Source organism: Ranitomeya variabilis, chromosome 6 (genome assembly GCF_051348905.1).
Source record: "Ranitomeya variabilis isolate aRanVar5 chromosome 6, aRanVar5.hap1, whole genome shotgun sequence".
Lineage (NCBI taxonomy): Eukaryota > Metazoa > Chordata > Amphibia > Anura > Dendrobatidae > Ranitomeya > Ranitomeya variabilis.
In genome coordinates, this window is record NC_135237.1 from 559,764,441 (window position 1) to 559,785,913 (window position 21,473).

Sequence of the window (21,473 nt, forward strand, 5' to 3'; positions counted from 1 at the left end):
TCTATAGTTTACGAGAAGGAAACGTCCAAGTGGCTGCAGGAGGCTTCACGAGGAATCCAGAGGCCAAATATTAGGAATTCTGAAGGGTCAACAAGACATTTGTAGTCAAATCTGTGTTGATCCAGAAGTCGGGAGCTCTTCTCACCAACGTGGTTCCACTTGTTCCTCCTCGGTGTATTGCGGTGGCTTTTGTGCGCCCATATAAAGTTACCAAGAAGTGTCCTTACCACTGATCTAATGACTTGGAATGGATAGTCCTCGTCCTTCAAGATCGGTTCCTTAGACCCAAGGTCAGGGTTGGACAAGCACCTATAAAATACTATTAGGAGCCCCAGAAATCACTAGAGCAAGGGTCCATTTGTTGCACCACACTCCACAATCTGTGATGGATCAGCCCCATTTAAAGGGAGCTGTCCATTTTAAAGACAAATTGGGGAACAACCATGACAGAACAAGCATCACTGTTTCGTTGATGGACCTGTCTATCTAGCACTTGATTTTCACTGCTTTTTTCGATTACAGGGAAGCAGCAGGGTGGTCTCATTTAAGTGACCGCTGCAGCCGATCCCTAAACTCAGTATTCTACTGTTCTGAGCATGTGTTGTAAACATCAAGTCACCATCGAAGCCGAAGACCAGCGAAGCAGTCAGGGCTTTGACAAGTCATTAGTATTTTGGCGTTTTACATGTCCACGTTCTCCGCAGCGTACTGAAGATTATATCACATAAATGCGATGAAAACGTCCTCAGGTGCAATTTGCATTGTCTATACACTTGGTTTAGTAGATGGGTAGCAAAGAACCTAAAACTGCTTATTTGAGACGTAGGTGCGGTCTCAGGTTTATTTTTTAAGATCCGGATTCAGACCCTGCTGATTCGTTAGTAGAAACCCAAATAGGAACCCGAAAAAAACAAACAGAAAAAAAACCCTCAGGCGTCTGATCCATTTCTTCCTGGTTGCCCTTTGCAGGATCAGAAAGTTCTCCGTGTAACTTGCAAGGTAGGGAATGTTCCATGGGAGCCGTCAAGCTGTCATTCGCATGGACTAAATTTACTAGCTGATCTGGCCTTTCCGACACGGACCCCGGACGAGGGAGCCTGGTATCAATAGCCCGATACTTGGTACGCCTCCAGGAGCGAGCAGAATGACGGCAGCAGCTGGATATGTGCAAGCCCGGGTATTCCTGCCCTTACCGGTCTCACAGTCACCGCCATCCAAGGTCAAAGGATCTGTGAAATCACAAAACCATACAGGAGGAGATACCAAGCGAAGAAGAGAAATGGCGTGTCCTTGGTGGAGGTGATGGAGAAGCCTGGTGCAAGGCAACATCTGAGCACTCCTGAGGACCACCGGCCGGCCAAACAGTCCCAAACCATTCTCCACCATGGCTAAAGGGGGCACCCAATGTGGTGAACACTACATCTTCCAGGTCGGAGATTCTTTACTACTTTGACTGTGTAAGTTACAGGTGAAGCTTTAAATATAACAAAGTTGTGTTCCTAATAGAACCGAAATCTCCGAAACGTCCATCCAACACGTAACACGAGCAAAAGCCAACACAATCCCAAAGATATGAATATGTACTCCCCCCTCCGTACGTAAAGCGTTTGCTACATCCTTTTATAAAATCTGGATATTTCATGGTCTGAGCCCAACGTAAACCATCCAGTGCCAAGACCCTCTTACCCCCCACCCCACCCGTGACTGGTGAGCCAATGTCAATAAGCAAAAACAGGATGGTCCTGGGCTCCGGGGTGACCCACATTAACACGGCATTCCAGCTGTGGCACGGCATGTCCAAATGTTACACAAACACGGCTTTTATAATGGACATGGGAATAGTAAACCTCCGAGGACTGTGAGAACCTCAGCGCCGAACACAACACAAAGCCCAACGTACAGAAGAGCAAAGATCTGCAAGAAGGAGATGTGGGACCCAACATGGCAGCATCCGGCACTATGTATGGTCCAACAAGCACATGCGACCTCTGAAGCCAGTGCACAGGGAAGTGCCCATTATTCAAGTGTATGTCCACTGCCAATGCACATTGTGTAGAAGAAGCGGGAAAACACTAGACCTCATCCGACGCCAGTCCTGTGGCGAGGTCGCTCTACACTTTCCCCGATGCCCACTCCATGGAAAGGCAAGGCCACTTTCCACTTCCCCTGGCACCCACTGTGGCGAGGCCGCTCTACCATTCCCCCCCGTGCCCTCTCTGTGGTGAGGCCGCTCTACACTTCCCCCCGGCACCCAATGTGGCGAGGCCGCTCTCCACTCCCCCCCCGGCACCCACTCTGTGGCGAGGTGAGGCCGCTCTCCACTCCCCCCCCGGCACCCACTCTGTGGCGAGGTGAGGCCACTCTCCACTTCCCCGGCGCCCACTCTGTGGCGAGGCCGCTCTCCACTACTTTTTCCGACGCCCGCTCTGTGGTGAGGCCGCTCTACTTCCCCCAACGCCCGCTCTGTTGCGAGGCTGCTCTCCACTACTTCTCCCGGCACCCACTCTGTGGCGACGCCGCTCTCCACTCCACCTTGTAGAGAGGTGGGGCAGCTCTTCACTTCCCTCACCAGGTAAGGCTTAGGACTTATAACTATGGTCAGCCATGACATGGACGTGTCGGCAGAGCTGAACCCATGGGCCTGATTTTGCAGGACGTTATTTGGGGGCTGCAGCTCGGGGGTCCCTTTTCCTGGTACTGAGATCTAACACGTTATTATCGGAGTGTAATGCAGCTCTGTCCAAACACATTTATGTTAATTATCAGATCCACAAGAAGCTAAAGACAATTCATGTCCACAACCTATAATCACCTAATCCCCAAGTCTTATTTATGCTAATTAGAGCCTGACGGGAGAAGCCGGCTGCAGGAGGACACCGCCGGAGAAGCAGAAACTGCCGGCTGCCCATCTGCACCGTCCCCGGGCCTCAGCGGGGTCCCCATTATCCCAGCACCCTATAGTCACACTTTTTTTTGGACTTGAAGCTGCACTATTGCACTCAGAGCAGCGCTCAGCGCTGGATGGACTTGTAAATTACCACCCTGCACTAATGCCAGGAAGGCATCACTGATCCGGGATATCTGCACTAATGTGATGCCCAGTGTTGTCAACGGGAAAACCCACGTTCCATTGGCTTCAACAGGAGAATTTCTGAAGTGGCTTTAATATGAATAATGCCAAAAACTGACGCTTTCCCCTCTGAATAAGGCTGATCCTCAGGGAAGAATAAACTGAGAATCCGCAGGAAAAACCCCTGAAGATTCTGCAGCGAATACGACGACATGTATTCACCAGGATCGGCCGCGACCACCATTCATCGGTCCCTACACTTCAAAGACGACTTCAGCTCTGGAAATATTAATGAGTAACAGAAGAGCCGGCGGCACAGAGGGGCGGCACGGCTGATCCGCCATCACCGGAGAGGGAATCCCTGAATTACCAACCCTCCCCTGCCCCCATCGCAGCCGGCCGGACAACAAGGAGCACATTCACACAGGGCAGGAAAAATAACTGCACGCCGGACTTTAAACTGCCGGCAATATCGCCCATTGATTTCACAAGGTGAAGTGAACCTTTCCTACACGGCTGTGCAGGATGAAATCTGCGGCATCGGCTCCGTCCTGTGTGAACGCGCCCTTAAAGCTTGGTGCCCGTGGGCTGCGGATCAGTGGCAAAATCCTCATGGGCAAAATATTTTCCACACTTCATCATAAAGGCAAAAAATAAAAAAATAACCACAAAGCCCTGCAACGAAAAAACGGCACGTGTCAGCGCAGGCTAATGGAGCCATGTAATAATCGCGAAGAATTGCCATGGCAACAGCAGAATACCACCCGGGAGGAGAATCCGAGAGTGAGGGCACCGCCTGCTGGTATATACCGTATACCCTGCACTAGGTGGAGGCTACACAAATCCAGTACGGCAGCCAATTCATGGACCCGCAGCACCAGTCATCTCCCACCTGAGAACATGTTGGGGGTTGTAGTAATAGCACAGATTGGTGGGGGGGGGGGCACAGATCTCCATATCGTTCCTTCCTAGGAGGCGCTGATGTTTCGGCCGGACGCCGGGAGTCACGATCATTCACTGCAATCAAAGCTGTCAGACAATGAGTAACAAAACCCAGCGTGAGTCACCTGCAAAACTGGGTCACCGTGCATCCGTGCCAGCCGGCCAGGGCACGTACCGTACCAATGATGCACCTAATCTGCCAGCTGCTCCGAGGCCGGAGCCCAATAATGGGCAGAATTCACCGGCTGCAACAGGGGATCTCTGAGCCCTGAAGAAATGGAGGAAAGTGCACGGGAACACTGCGCGGCTGCGGCACAGATCTGCAAGGGTTGTCGCTAGAGCTCGCACCCCCTTCTGCCATTTGAGACCATGGGTAAAGTTAGGAGGGCGATTGGCATCGAGCCGGGTGGTGCTATAGGAGACCAGTGCGTGTTCACACTGAGCCTCGTGGGCGATTTTCCTCATTCCTGGAGTCATTTCTCCACATTCTCGGCACGTTCCTCCGGTGCAGAGTCGGCATTTCTCCTCTCACCGATACATAAACCAGTCGGAAAACTTCCAAACAAACTGGTCCCATTTTGGATCACTTTTTCCTCCTATGATCTGCGACTTTCCCTTACCTGCAATGTCTGCTGGGGTCCACAGGTGGCCAGAATACACATTATATGGCTGTCCTGGGCTGAGTCTCCCATGTTGGTCACTGAAGCATGGCTTAAGCACCCCATTTCAAAGTGCCGAGACCTTGGAGGCGATGACTATACACCAGAGTAGAGAGGTTTGTGTAATAATGTCGTTACCGCCTCTGAGGAGCAACTCTATCAAAGCGGTCCCTGGAGAAGTGGAAGGAGGCAAACCGGTCACAGCCCCATCCATCAAACTAGCCCTAATGAGACCTCTGAGGCCATTGTGCCCCCACTGTGACTAAACACATTGTCAATGGGACTCAAGTCACCAACAGAAAACCCTCTGGGCGCCATCTGATGCGGATCTCAGGTGTTTGTGCTCCGTCAATAAGGAAATATCTGCATGACCTGGCTTTTATGCGCATTTGTAGCCCCTTCATCAGAAACGAATGCCCCCTGGTCACACTACAAACAATAAAATCCCAGCTTTTTGCTGGAAAAGCTCCTTCAATTATGTTATAATGGATTGCCCCCCAGGTACCCACTTGTACCTGCGGGCCGTTGTGTCCTGTGCGGATATTTATACATCAGGATGGAAATCCCATCAGAAGCCACAAAAGTAACTTTCCATCACAATAGCAGAAAAAGTAACTAATGTAAAGCAGCAAAGTGACCGGAAGGGAAATCCGCGCTCCTCCATATTAACTGCACGCACATTTAATAACGGGGGAGGGGGGTGTGAATATTGGGACCCCACTAACAAATAGCAGGCCACATCAGAGACCCATCCTGGCTTTGGTGGGGGTCCCAGGGATCACCTGTCCTTGGATGGGTCAGGGCTGTTTTCATAGGGATGCTCCAATCATTAAGCAAGATCATCAATATTAGATCAGCGGGGGATCTAGTGGGGGGGGGGGGGGGGGGTTGGTAAACACTCCACACTGAGCCATTCACAGAGCTACAATAGGCTGCAGACACTGCGGGGGCTTATACTGAGACCCCTCCAAGGAAAGGCCATCCACTCAAGTCAGGATGAACCATATTTAGACTGAACGTTCATTATGTGCCAAATATCAGATGAATCCCTGTAACAAATCAGTAGAATACAGCCGCAGCCAAAGGGGGGGGGGGCAGCCGCAGCGGCACAGTGCGCACCGGATCCTACATGACATCAGGATATAACCGGCAGAGGTCGGGAACGTGAGTCACCAGTGATAGGAAGAGGCCGCGAGTCCCGGGCTGATGTCACCTCCAGCAGTGAGGACGGGCGGCTATTGTTGTGCAGGGGAATCGCCATCTGTTACTCTGCCATAATTCCGCTATACAGACAGCCAGCAACAATGTATCACAGAGCGGAGCATCCGCCGCGTAGCACCGCCACGTACCGCGCAGGCTGGGACTTATCCAGAACGACCAGTGCGGAGCGCACACTCCAGCTTGTATCCACCACACAGGGTATCTCATGGGTGCGGTATACACAGGAGAGGACAGCACACATATATACAGCTAGTGCACCATATACACAGAGCAGCAGGGGATGTGCGGTACGTAGGAGCTGCTACACATATACATGACAGCTCATCACAGCTGATACAGCACACGCTGCACTGTACAACAGGTCACAGTATATGCAGGTGACACAGCGCGGTACGCAGGCGACACAGCGCGGTACGCAGGCGACAGCCGCACAGCGCGGTACGCAGGCGGCACAGCGCGGTACGCAGGCGGCACAGCGTGGTACGCAGGCGGCACAGCGCGGTACGCAGGCGGCACAGCGCGGTACGCAGGCGGCACAGCGCGGTACGCAGGCGGCACAGCACATACACGGGCCATGCATCAACACAGCACAGCAGGTCACACAGTGCGGTATATAGGGGCAGTATACAGGGGATATCATACACCATAGTACATAGAGGCCATGTATCGCACAGCACAGCGGGTCACACAGTGCGGTTTATAGGGGCGGTATACAGGGGATACAGCATAGTACATACAGGCCATGTATGGCACAGCACAGCGGGTCACACAGGGCGGTATACAGGGGCGGTATACAGGGGATACAGCACAGTACATACAGGCCATGTATGGCACAGCGGGTCACACAGTGCGGTATATAGGGGCGGTATACAGGGGATACAGCACAGTACACACAGGCCATGTATCGCACAGCGGGTCACACAGTGCGGTATATAGGGGCGGTATACAGGGGATACAGCATAGTACATACAGGCCATGTATCGCACAGCACAGCGGGTCACAGTGCGGTATATAGGGGCGGTATACAGGGGATACAGCACAGTACACACAGGCCATGTATGGCACAGCGGGTCCCGTCTCCCGGTGCAGCAGTGTCGCCGCCTGAGCCGCGCTGCCCGGTGCTGACTACGTGATATAACGGGAATCTCAGCTCTTTGTGCTGTGAGAAGCGGCGCCGCCTCCATCCGCCGCTGCCAGCAGATGCCCCGTCGGCCACCCCCGCAGCTTACCGTGCACCACCCGCTCTCCTGCCGTGCTGCTCCACCGAGGACTGCGTGTCGATACTGCTTCCCCCGCCACCGATCAGCCCGCCTCTGCTGCACGCCCCGCCCCTTTACAGAACACGCCCCTAAACCATGCAATTTATACAGCCACGCCCTACTATGAGTTCCGTCGTCCATACCACGCCCTCTTTTTCGTGTCACACGTCTCTTACGTTTATGGTCCGCCCACCGCTGGTAACCCTGGACGCGCTGATTGGGCGAGGCCCCAGTGAAACTATGTGGCCATCACGTGACCCGGAGCAGAGGAGACCTGAGTGTCCTGAAGTGACCTGGACACCGGGGAGAGAGGGCGGGAAAACCCGGACCACCGGCAGCGGAGACCCCGGGAGCCGCCCTCCTCCACACCGTCACCACGTGCACGGCAAATGTGTGTGTGCGTGCTGAGGTACAGCTGACGGTATCACACAGGACAGGATTAGATACACAGCTCAGCAGTCAGTATCACACAGGAGAGGATTAGATACACAGCTCAGCAGTCAGTATCACACAGGAGAGGATTAGATACACAGCTCAGCAGTCAGTATCACACAGGATAGGATTAGATACACAGCTCAGCAGTCAGTATCACACAGGATAGGATTAGATACACGGCTCAGCAGTCAGTATCACACAGGATAGGATTAGATACACGGCTCAGCAGTCAGTATCACACAGGATAGGATTAGATACACGGCTCAGCAGTCAGTGTCACACAGGAGAGGATTAGATACACAGCTCAGCAGTCAGTATCACACAGGAGAGGATTAGATACACGGCACAGCAGTCAGTATCACACAGGACAGGATTAGATACACAGCTCAGCAGTCAGTATCACACAGGATAGGATTAGATACACGGCTCAGCAGTCAGTATCACACAGGATAGGATTAGAAACACGGCTCAGCAGTCAGTATCACACAGGATAGGATTAGATAAACGGCTCAGCAGACAGTATCACACAGGAGAGGATTAGATACACAGCTCAGCAGTCAGTATCACACAGGAGAGGATTAGATACACGGCTCAGCAGTCAGTATCACACAGGAGAGGATTAGATACACGGCTCAGCAGACAGTATCACACAGGAGAGGATTAGATACACGGCTCAGAAGTCAGTATCACACAGGACAGGATTAGATACACGGCTCAGCAGACAGTATCACACAGGATAGGATTAGATACACGGCTTAGGAGACAGTATCACACAGGATAGGATTAGATACACGGCTCTGCAGTCAGTATCACACAGGAGAGGATTAGATACACGGCTCAGCAGTCAGTATCACACAGGATAGGATTAGATACACAGCTCAGCAGACAGTATCACACAGGAGAGGATTAGATACACGGCTCAGAAGTCAGTATCACACAGGACAGGATTAGATACACAGCTCAGCAGACAGTATCACACAGGAGAGGATTAGATACACAGCTCAGCAGACAGTATCACACAGGACAGGATTAGATACACAGCTCAGCAGTCAGCATCACATGGGAGAGGATTAGATACAGCTCAGCAGTCAGTATCACACAGGATAGGATTAGATACACAGCTCAGCAGTCAGTATCACACAGGATAGGATTAGATACACGGCTCAGCAGTCAGTATCACACAGGAGAGGATTAGATACACAGCTCAGCAGTCAGTATCACACAGGATAGGATTAGATACACAGCCCAGCAGACAGTATCACACAGGACAGGATTAGATACACAGCTCAGCAGTCAGTATCACAGAGGAGAGGATTAGATACACAGCAGTCAGTATCACTCAGGATAGGATTAGGTACATGGCTCAGCAGACAGTATCACACAGGATAGGATTAGATACACAGCTCAGCAGTCAGTATCACACAGGATAGGATTAGATACACAGCTCAGCAGACAGTATCACACAGGATAGGATTAGATACACGGCTCAGCAGTCAGTATCACACAGGAGAGGATTAGATACACGCTCAGCAGTCAGTATCACACAGGATAGGATTAGATACACGGCTCAGCAGTCAGTATCACACAGGAGAGGATTAGATACACGCTCAGCAGTCAGTATCACACAGGATAGGATTAGATACACGGCTCAGCAGTCAGTATCACACAGGAGAGGATTAGATACACGCTCAGCAGTCAGTATCACACAGGATAGGATTAGATACACGGCTCAGCAGTCAGTATCACACAGGAGAGGATTAGATACACGCTCAGCAGTCAGTATCACACAGGATAGGATTAGATACACGGCTCAGCAGTCAGTATCACAGGAGAGGATTAGATACACAGCTCAGCAGACAGTATCACACAGGAGAGGATTAGATACACGCTCAGCAGACAGCATCACACAGGATAGGATTAGATACACAGCAGTCAGTATCACACAGGATAGGATTAGATACACGGCTCAGCAGTCAGTATCACACAGGAGAGGATTAGATACACGCTCAGCAGACAGCATCACACAGGATAGGATTAGATACACGGCTCAGCAGACAGCATCACACAGGATAGGATTAGATACACAGCTCAGCAGACAGCATCACACAGGATAGGATTAGATACACAGCAGTCAGTATCACACAGGATAGGATTAGATACACGGCTCAGCAGTCAGTATCACACAGGAGAGGATTAGATACACGCTCAGCAGACAGCATCACACAGGATAGGATTAGATACACGGCTCAGCAGACAGCATCACACAGGATAGGATTAGATACACAGCTCAGCAGACAGCATCACACAGGATAGGATTAGATACACAGCAGTCAGTATCACACAGGATAGGATTAGATACACGGCTCAGCAGACAGCATCACAGAGGATAGGATTAGATACACAGCAGTCAGTATCACACAGGACTGGAGACATCTACTGAGACTTCTCCCACGTGGAGGATCCACAATGTATTGCAGTAGCAGTAAAATTCTGACCACTGTCCCTTTATGAGGTTATAGCTCCGGAACTCTTCTACAGATCCCACTAATTCTGAGATCGTTTTTTCGTGACATATTGTACTTCATGTTAGTAGTAAAATTTCTTCAATATAACCTGCATTTATTTATGAACACAATGGAAATTTGGCAAATTTAGAAAATTTTGCCATTTTCAAACTTTTATGTTTTGTAGCCTTAAATCAGAGAGATATGTCACACGAATTAGTTAAGAAACAACGTTACCCACATGTCTACTTTACATCAGCACAATTTTGGAAACATAATTTTTTTTGTTATGACCTTATAAGGGTTATAAGTTGACCAGCGATTTCTCATTTTTACAACAAAATTTACAAACCATTTTTTGGGGGGGCCACCTCACATTTGAAGGGAGTTTGGGGGGGTCAATATAACAAAAAATATCCAAAAGTGAAACCATTCTAAAAACTGCATTTAAGAAGTTTATTAACCCGTCAGGTGCTTCATGAGAACTAAAGCAAATGTGGAAGGAAAACATGAACATTTTACGTTTTTCAGAAAAAATTTACTTCGGAACCAGTTTTTTTTTAATTTTCACAAGGGTATCAGGAGACAATGGACCACAAAATTTGTTGTGCAATTTCTCCTGAGTACGCCGATACCCCGTATATGGGCGAAAACCACTGTTTGGGTGCATGGCAGGGCTTAGAAGGGAGGGAGCACCATTTGACTTTTAGAATGCAAAATTGGCGTGGAATCAATGGTGGCGCCATGTCGAGTTTGGAGACCCCCTGATGTATCTACACAGTGGAACCCCTCCAATTCTAACCTCAACACACACCTAACCCTAATTCCAACCATAACCCTAACCACAAACCTAACACAACCATAACCACAACACTAGCCTAACCACAACCCTAACCCTAACTTCAGCCCTAGCCCAACCCTAACCTTAACCCTAACCACAACCCTAGCCCAACCCTAATCCCAACCCTAACCGTAATCCTAACCCTAGCCCAACCCTAACCTTAACTTTAGCCCAACCCCAGTAGCCCAGACCTGGAGAAATTCCAAATCTGGGGGGGCGCTATACACTTATTTCTCAGCTCCTTTAAAAAGCGTTGCTGAGGCATAAGTACCCTTAACTGCCGCCATTAAAAGGCGTATCGGCGGGCGTTAAGGGGTTAAGGATATGGACTTTTTTTTTTCTTAAATGCTTATATTTTGGGCTAAAAATATTTCTTAAATTCGGGTTCCTCGGTTTGCCTTTTAAAAGCTGCTTGTTTTCCTGCCCATTGCTGACTGTCGGTGAAATTGGTCTGATGGAGAGTCTGTAACTCCTTTATCTGTCTTTTTTTTTCTAAGTTTGCAGTGTTTGACAACCCCGTACTCGCTGCGTTCATCCCCGATCAAGTATACAAGTTCCATATTCTGCTGGTTGCTGCTGGTCCCGGCGGTCGGACACCCATGTTGTGGATATGAGAACTTGTTTTCACCAGACAATTAACAAAAAAAAGTTTCTAAAGTTGTCCATATCCTTTAAAGTCCTTGCTGCCTTTAAAAAAAAATAAAAAAATTCAGCATACAAATACAATACGCCATCACTTTTTGATCGACGGGGGGCCGACTGCTATGAGGATAAAGGGTCCATGTGTCTGATGTAGCGAAGTGTCCCCTCCATTGTTTCTTCCTCCATTGCAGACTTCGCCTGTTCATTCTTACATTGGCCAGCGCAGATAAGAAAGTATAACCTTGGTGATATGCGATAATACTGAGCTGTGTATAATGACACTCCTCTGTTTGCTTTCATTGAATGGAAACAATCCTATTAAGACAGAAGACTGACAAACCAATGTGGCCCAGACCCGTTCTTTACAGCAGCAGCAACAATTGCAGTTCCCGGTATGTTTTTTTGCCTTTGTGGGCACAGAACAGATACATAAGTGACCTTTAAGGCCCCCATCGGGTCGGGCTGTTTACTAATCGACCAAGCAGGTTACGTCCTTAGGAAAATCTAATCATAGATGTAGCTGAGGAGCTATTCACACCCCGGCAGTGCTGACGCCAGCGAGGCAGAGGTGGTCATGCTTCTGTAAGGTCACATCAAGATGAATCGCATTATTACTGGTATTAGCAAGTGGATAAACGTCTACGTTTCCCACTCATCGCCAATACGTTACTCAGAGCAAATGACCTGTCTAATCTGCCCATGTATACAAGGCAAATACTCAGGATGGCACAGTGTTCATCGCAATGTTATGTATCAAAATGTAAGAAATATAGAACCTCCAGATGGTTTACTGATCCAGAGACTAAGAAACGATGTAAACAGGGACACTCGGAGGTAGTGATGACTTGTTCACTGTAAGATTGAAATAGGCACTTTTGTCATTGTTATCTAATTTCTCTTTTACAATATATATATATATATATATATATATATATATATATATTTTTTTTTTTTTTTTTTTTTTCCAAAATATCTTTAAAGTTGCAGGTTTAGAGCTTAGTGGGTTTTCCCTCTTTGTTGATGTTCAGAGCTCAGTGGCCTTCTAGAGCTCCAGCGGTTTCTTTTTTTGTGCAGCTGAATGTTCAGAGCTCGGTGAGGGGTTAATGCTTGTTGGGTTGCAGTTTCAGAGATCTGGGTATTTCCTGTTCGGCAAGCAGTGTTCACAGATCAGCAGGTGTTCCCTTCTGTAGGTTTTTAGAGCTCTAAATGTTTCTTTTTTCTGAAGCTTCAGGTTAGAAGCTCATTGATTGTTCCTTGTTTGGGGAGATGCAGGTTCAGACCTCAGTGAGTGTTCCCTGCTTGTGGAGCTGCAGGTTTACACCTCAGTGAGCGTTCCCTCCTTGTGTAGCTGCGGGTTCAGACCTCAGTGAGTGTTCCCTGCTTGTGGAGCTGCAGGTTTACGCCTCAGTGAGCGTTCCCTCCTTGTGGAGCTGCAGGTTCAGACCTCAGTGAGCATTCCCTGCTTGTGTGGCTGCAGGTTCAGACCTCACTGAGCGTTCCCTGCTTGTGGAGCTGCAGGTTTACACCTCAGTGAGCGTTCCCTGCTTGTGGAGCTGCAGGTTTACACCTCAGTGAGCGTTCCCTGCTTGTGGAGCTGCAGGTTTACGCCTCAGTGAGCGTCCCCTCCTTGTGGAGCTGCAGGTTTACACCTCAGTGAGTGTTCCCTGCTTGTGGAGCTGCAGGTTTACACCTCAGTGAGTGTTCCCTGCTTGTGTAGCTGCGGGTTCAGACCTCAGTGAGTGTTCCCTGCTTGTGTAGCTGCGGGTTCAGACCTCAGTGAGTGTTCCCTGCTTGTGGAGCTGCAGGTTTACGCCTCAGTGAGCGTTCCCTGCTTGTGGAGCTGCAGGTTTACACCTCAGTGAGCGTTCCCTGCTTGTGGAGCTGCAGGTTTATGCCTCAGTGAGCGTCCCCTCCTTGTGGAGCTGCAGGTTTACACCTCAGTGAGTGTTCCCTGCTTGTGTAGCTGCGGGTTCAGACCTCAGTGAGCATTCCCTGCTTGTGTGGCTGCAGGTTCAGACCTCAGTGAGCGTTCCCTGCTTGTGGAGCTGCAGGTTTACACCTCAGTGAGTGTTCCCTGCTTGTGGAGCTGCAGGTTTACACCTCAGTGAGCGTTCCCTGCTTGTGTAGCTGCAGGTTCAGACCACAGTGAGTGTTCCCTGCTTGTGTGGCTGCAGGTTCAGACCTCAGTGAGCGTTCCCTGCTTGTGGAGCTGCAGGTTTACACCTCAGTGAGCGTTCCCCGCTTGTGGAGCTACAGGTTTACACCTCAGTGAGCGTCCCCTCCTTGTGGATCTGCAGGTTTACACCTCAGTGAGTGTTCCCTGCTTGTGTAGCTGCGGGTTCAGACCTCAGTGAGTGTTCCCTGCTTGTGGAGCTGCAGGTTCAGACCTCAGTGAGCATTCCCTGCTTGTGTGGCTGCAGGTTCAGACCTCAGTGAGCGTTCCCTCCTTGTGTAGCTGCGGGTTCAGACCTCAGTGAGTGTTCCCTGCTTGTGGAGCTGCAGGTTTACGCCTCAGTGAGCGTTCCCTCCTTGTGGAGCTGCAGGTTCAGACCTCAGTGAGCATTCCCTGCTTGTGTGGCTGCAGGTTCAGACCTCACTGAGCGTTCCCTGCTTGTGGAGCTGCAGGTTTACACCTCAGTGAGCGTTCCCTGCTTGTGGAGCTGCAGGTTTACACCTCAGTGAGCGTTCCCTGCTTGTGGAGCTGCAGGTTTACGCCTCAGTGAGCGTCCCCTCCTTGTGGAGCTGCAGGTTTACACCTCAGTGAGTGTTCCCTGCTTGTGGAGCTGCAGGTTTACACCTCAGTGAGTGTTCCCTGCTTGTGTAGCTGCGGGTTCAGACCTCAGTGAGTGTTCCCTGCTTGTGTAGCTGCGGGTTCAGACCTCAGTGAGTGTTCCCTGCTTGTGGAGCTGCAGGTTTACGCCTCAGTGAGCGTTCCCTGCTTGTGGAGCTGCAGGTTTACACCTCAGTGAGCGTTCCCTGCTTGTGGAGCTACAGGTTTACACCTCAGTGAGCGTCCCCTCCTTGTGGATCTGCAGGTTTACACCTCAGTGAGTGTTCCCTGCTTGTGTAGCTGCGGGTTCAGACCTCAGTGAGTGTTCCCTGCTTGTGGAGCTGCAGGTTCAGACCTCAGTGAGCATTCCCTGCTTGTGTGGCTGCAGGTTCAGACCTCAGTGAGCGTTCCCTGCTTGTGGAGCTGCAGGTTTACACCTCAGTGAGCGTTCCCCGCTTGTGGAGCTGCAGGTTCAGAGCTCAGTGTGTGTTCCCTGTAAAGCTGATTTTAAATCCCTCTATTCTCATGATGATTTGCCTGCGTGTCCTTGACTTACGGTCATAAAAGTGCAAGCTATAATTTCTAGGATGCATAACTATATAAATAACAATGATATGCTGTGATTTAATGTGTCTCTACATAGCTACGAAGGAGGTAAACAAGAAGCTTGAGAGTTATAGGTAACTGTACACAGTCAGTAACCAAGGTACAGAAACTGCATCAACCTAGTACACATAGGCGCTGAATACAGAAACCTATGTCCGTCCAGGAGGCGGCTGGCAACAAGCAGGAGTGTTATACAGAACTGCTAACTCAGATTATCCACACGTTTCATAGAGGGGGAGTTTTTGTTTTTAATCAACACTCTCCACTAAATGCCCCCCGCACAAGTGAACCCTCTATTGTGCATGGGAGATCTCATAAGTCTTCCATCACATAAGGGGGAACAGATCGGGTATATTCAATGGCAATGACTGACCCAGAAGTGCCCAGCAGAGGTCTTCTCCCCTCACCATGCAGAGCACAAACATCACTGTTGTCTATGGGTGGGCTTGGAAAGATAGCAGTAGACCAAACAAGCAGTTTACACAGTTGATTCCATATCAAGGGGCCAAACTCCATAGGGCTGTCACCTGAGGGAGCCGAGTGCAGAGACCGTACCAATATGTGATGGAAAAATAGGAAGAGTTAGTGAAGAAAAACATCCATAACAGATAATTGCAGTAATTAGTCTTATACATAGTGGTAGTATTATAGTAGTTATATTCTTGTACATAGGAGCAGTATTATAGTAGTTATATTCTTATACATAGGAGCAGTATTATAGTAGTTATATTCTTGTACATAGGAGCAGTATTATAGTAGTTATATTCTTGTACATAGGAGCAGTATTATAGTAGTTATATTCTTGTACATAGGGGGCAGTATTATAGTAGTTATATTCTTGTACATATGGGCAGTATTATAGTAGTTATATTCTTGTACATAGGAGCAGTATTATAGTAGTTATATTCTTGTACATAGGAGCAGTATTATAGTAGTTATATTCTTGTACATAGGAGCAGTATTATAGTAGTTATATTCTTGTATATAGGAGCAGTATTATAGTAGTTATATTCTTGTACATAGGGGGCAGTATTATAGTAGTTATATTCTTGTACATAGGGGCAGTATTATAGTAGTTATATTCTTGTACATAGGGGGCAGTATTATAGTAGTTATATTCTTGTACATAGGAGCAGTATTATAGTAGTTATATTCTTGTACATAGGGGGCAGTATTATAGTAGTTATATTCTTGTACATAGGGGACAGTATTATAGTAGTTATATTCTTGTACATAGGAGCAGTATTATAGTAGTTATATTCTTGTACATAGGGGACAGTATTATAGTAGTTATATTCTTGTACATAGGGGCAGTATTATAGTAGTTATATTCTTGTACATAGGAGCAGTATTATAGTAGTTATATTCTTGTACATAGGGGACAGTATTATAGTAGCTATATTCTTGTACATGGGGCAGTATTATAGTAGTTATATTCTTGTACATAGGAGCAGTATTATAGTAGTTATATTCTTGTACATAGGGGACAGTATTATAGTAGCTATATTCTTGTATATAGGGGCAGTATTATAGTAGCTATATTCTTGTACATAGGAGCAGTATTATAGTAGTTATATTCTCGTACATAGGGGCAGTATTATAGTAGTTATATTCTTGTACATAGGAGCAGTATTATAGTAGTTATATTCTTGTACATAGGAGCAGTATTATAGTAGTTATATTCTTGTACATAGGAGCAGTATTATAGTCGTTATATTCTTGTATATAGGAGCAGTATTATAGTAGGTATGTTCTTGTACATAGGGGAAGTATTATAGTATTTATATTGTACATAGGGGCAGTATTATGGTAGTTATATTATTGTACATAGGGGCAGTATTATAGTTGTTACATTATTATACATAGGGGCAGTATTATAGTAGTTATATTCTTGTACATAGGGGCAGTATTATAGTAGTTATATTCTTGTACATATGAGCAGTATTATAGTAGTTATATTGTTGTACATAGGAGCAGTATTATAGTAGTTATATTCTTGTACATAGGGGCAGTATTATAGTAGTTATATTCATGTATATAGGGGCAGTATTATAGTAGTTATATTCTAGTACATAGGGGCAGTATTATAGTAGTTATATTATTGTACATAGGGGCAGTATTATAGTAGTTATATTATTGTACATAGGGGCAGTATTATAGTAGTTATATTCTTGTATATAGGAGCAGTATTATAGTAGTTATATTCTTCTACATAGGGACAGTATTATAGTAGTTATATTCTGGTACATAGGGGCAGTATTATAGTAGTTATATTATTGTACATAGGAGCAGTATTATAGTAGTTATATTATTATACATAGGGGCAGTATTATAGTAGTTATATTCTTGTACATAGGGGCAGTATTATAGTAGTTATATTCATGTATATAGGGGCAGTATTATAGTAGTTATATTCTAGTACATAGGGGCAGTATTATAGTAGTTATATTATTGTACATAGGGGCAGTATTATAGTAGTTATATTATTGTACATAGGGGCAGTATTATAGTAGTTATATTCTTGTATATAGGAGCAGTATTATAGTAGTTATATTCTTCTACATAGGGACAGTATTATAGTAGTTATATTCTGGTACATAGGGGCAGTATTATAGTAGTTATATTATTGTACATAGGAGCAGTATTATAGTAGTTATATTATTATACATAGGGGCAGTATTATAGTAGTTATATTATTGTACATAGGGGCAGTATTATAGTAGTTATATTCTTGTACATAGGGGCAGTATTATAGTAGTTATATTCTTGTACATAGGAGCAGTATTATAGTAGTTATATTCTTGTACATAGGGGCAGTATTATAGTAGTTATATTCTTGTACATAGGAGCAGTATTATAGTAGTTATATTCTTGTATATAGGGGCAGTATTATAGTAGTTATATTCTTGTATTTAGGGGCAGTATTATAGTAGTTATATTCTTGTACATAGGGGCAGTATTATAGTAGTTATATTCTTGTACATAGGGGCAGTATTATAGTATTTATATTCTTGTACATAGGAGCAGTATTATAGTAGTTATATTCTTGTACATAGGGGCAGTATTATAGTAGTTATATTCTTGTACATAGGGGCAGTATTATAGTAGTTATATTCTTGTACATAGGGGCAGTATTATAGTAGTTATATTATTGCACATAGGGGCAGTACTATAATAGTTATATTCTTGTACATAGGAGCAGTATTATAGTAGTTATATTCTTGTATATAGGAGGAGTATTATAGTAGTTATATTCTTGTACATAGGGGCAGTATTATAGTAGTTATATTCTTGTACATAGGGGGCAGTATTATAGTAGTTATATTATTGTACATAGAGGCAGTATTATAGTTGTTATATTATTATACATAGGGGCAGTATTATAGTAGTTATATTCTTGTACATAGAGGCAGTATTATAGTAGTTATATTCTTGTACATAGGGGCAGTATTATAGTAGTTATATTCTTGTACATAGGGGCAGTATTATAGTAGTTATATTCTTGTACATAGGGGCAGTATTATAGTAGTTATATTCTTGTACATAGGAGCAGTATTATAGTAGTTATATTCTTGTACATAGGGGCAGTATTATAGTAGTTATATTCTTGTACATAGGGGCAGTATTATAGTAGTTATATTCTTGTACATAGGAGCAGTATTATAGTAGTTATATTCTTGTACATAGGGGCAGTATTATAGTAGTTATATTCTTGTGCATAGGGGCAGTATTATAGTAGTTATATTCTTGTACATAGGGGCAGTATTATAGTAGTTATATTCTTGTACATAGGGGCAGTATTATAGTAGTTATATTCTTGTACATAGGGGCAGTATTATAGTAGTTATATTCTTGTACATAGGGGCAGTATTATAGTAGTTATATTCTTGTACATAGGGGCAGTATTATAGTAGTTATATTCTTGTACATAGGGGCAGTATTATAGTAGTTATATTCTTGTGCATAGGGGCAGTATTACAGTAGGTATTTTCTTGAGTTGGCTGCAGCACTTATGTTCTTATCAGCAGTTAGCGGAATGGCTTTGACAATTGATTTTTATTACAATTTTATTATCTCACCACAGTACACGGCTTTCAGTGTCATTTCCTTGCTGGACCTAAACGGATGTTTTTGTTATACAATTTCCCTTGTGGCCGATATCTTATGGCAGTGTCACTACCAAACACAAAGGAAGTATCATAACCACAGTATCTCAGTAGGGAAGTCCAAACACACTTTGTGTAGAGTTCAAAGACTCTTCCCCGGCTGTGGAGCCAACTGTACAATTGCCTGGGAATATGAGCGTTTCCTGTTTTATCACTGTAACTGTCTCTTCTGTTTTTAGCCACCCGAACCTGTTCTTACATGGACAATGTCTGATTATATAGCACAAAATAAACTGCAATTTCACAGTTGGGATTTTCTAGAGCCGGATAATTTCACGTCTTCTTGTTTGTCTACAGGAGCCTCAGCTTCAAATTAAATTCTAATGCTACTTGTCAGTGCTGATGCCATTTCACATGAAGAACATTTTTAAAGTAGCGCTGTGCAAACTTTTTTTTTTGCAGGTTTGGAACAATTAGCAAAGCACAACCCAGTATCATATTAATTTGTGAGACTAGGAACCACCAAGGCTCCAAAACATAGTATGACTCGGGATGGAAACGGATCATAGTGGTTAAAAAGACTAATTTGTATTAAAGGGCAAATCAGTAACTTTGAAAAATTACAAACAAGACAAACGACCTATTGGACAAATGGGAGTCATCTAAAACTTGTAATTTCCCAACAACATGAGGAGAGTGAAACCATTAACCAGGGAAAGGTCTGATGAGCTGACCAATGGGATATCACATTATAAGCGGATTAGTAAGTGTCCTCAACCTTCAAAGAACATGTATGATACAATGTATGTATGTCTGGCACAATATCTTGCCCCGTAAGGGAAGAGGACTCAAGTGGTTAAAAAATTGGATGAATACAAGCCCCGACGCGCGTTTCACGTGGATATTATCCCTGCTTTCTCAAAGGGAGGTATATGTATCTGTTGAACAGCCACAACACATCCAGGCAGTCCCTGCTTCCTCATCACTAATCATCACGCATCCTATTCTAATGAATAATGGTCGTCCAAGTTCTTAAGCAGCAACTGTGGCTGGGATGTTGTCTGTATCACTCGATGCGGAGATTCAGAACTTTGTTGAATTAATAGCATCACGAAGGTTATATCGATTTATTTGTAACAATAAATATTGATTCCCAACCTATCAGATCCCAGAGGTGATCTACTTGACGTAGATCTGGTGATTCTGTAACCTCCAGAGGATAAATCCTGTTGGTCGAATATATTTCCATTGATTATAAAACGCCAACATGTCTGTCACTGTTCCCATTAGGGCTTTCAAAATTCCCCAACAGTATGTCTTTGTAGTGTGGGAATATACCAGAGTACACAGAGGAAGAGTACACAGAGGAAACCCGTGCAAGCGCAGGGACGACCTTCAGATTCCATACATAGGACACTCATGACCCCAGCAGTGCCGCTGTATAAGCTGAAGGTGATACATCCTTTGTTGTATGCAGGATTTATAGTCTGCCACTATAAATGGATGCATGTAGTCAGCATATGGCTGCAGGGTCTAACTACAGTGACATGTAAAAGTCTGGGCACCCATGGTCGAAATTACCTTTGCTGTGAACAGTTGAGTAGGTTAAAGATGAAACGATCTCTAAAAGGCCTAAAGTTAAAGATGACACATTTCATTTGTATTTTTGGCAAAAAAAAATTCATATTATAAATTAGAAAAATGGTCCAATGCAAATGTTTGGACACCCTACATGGTTAGTACCTAGTAGCGCCCCCTTTTAAAAGCATCACGGCTTGTAAACACTTTTTTGTAGCTAGATTCTTGTTTGAGGGATTTTCATCCATTCTTCCTTGTAGAATTCTCCCAGTTCTGTGAGATTCCTGGGTCGTCTTACATACACTGATAATTTGAGGTCTAGCCACAGACTTTCAATGATGTTCAGATCAGGGGACTGTGAGGGCCATTGTAAAACCTTCAGCTTGCACCTTTTGAGGTCATTTATTGTGGATTTTGATGTGTGTTTAGGATCATTATCCATTTGTAGAAGCCATCCTCTTTTCAACATCAGCTTTACAGAGTGTTATGTTTTGATCAAGAATTTGTTAAAATTTCATTGAATTCATTCTTCCCTCGACCCATGAAATGTTCACCATGCCAGTGGCTGCAACACAATTCCAAGGCATGATTGAGCCACCCCCATGCTTAATGGATGGCGAGATGTTCTTTTCCTGAAATTCTCTGCCTTTTTTCTCCACACATACCTTTGATCATTGTGGCCATTCTATTTTATCCTCATCGGTCCACAGGACTTGTTTCCAAAATGCATCAGGCTTGTTTAGATTTTCTTTTGCATACTTCTGATGCTGAATTTTATGGAGAGGACACAGAAGAGGTTTTATTCTGATGACTCGTCCATGAAGGCCATATTCGTGTAGG

General features: G+C 45.5%; 1 protein-coding gene across 2 annotated transcripts in view; it reads right to left on the reverse strand.

Moving 5' to 3' along the window:
* The window catches only part of PTP4A3 (protein tyrosine phosphatase 4A3), a 46,938-nt gene extending 39,697 nt beyond the window's left edge, over positions 1-7,241 (reverse strand). The window contains exon 1 of one of the 2 annotated variants that reach the window (XM_077271318.1): positions 7,122-7,241. The gene's annotated coding sequence lies outside the window, so the exon portion shown is untranslated. The remainder of the gene's footprint in view (positions 1-7,121) is intronic. The other variant, XM_077271321.1, reaches the window with a different exon arrangement.
* Between the last annotated feature and the right edge of the window lie 14,232 nt (positions 7,242-21,473).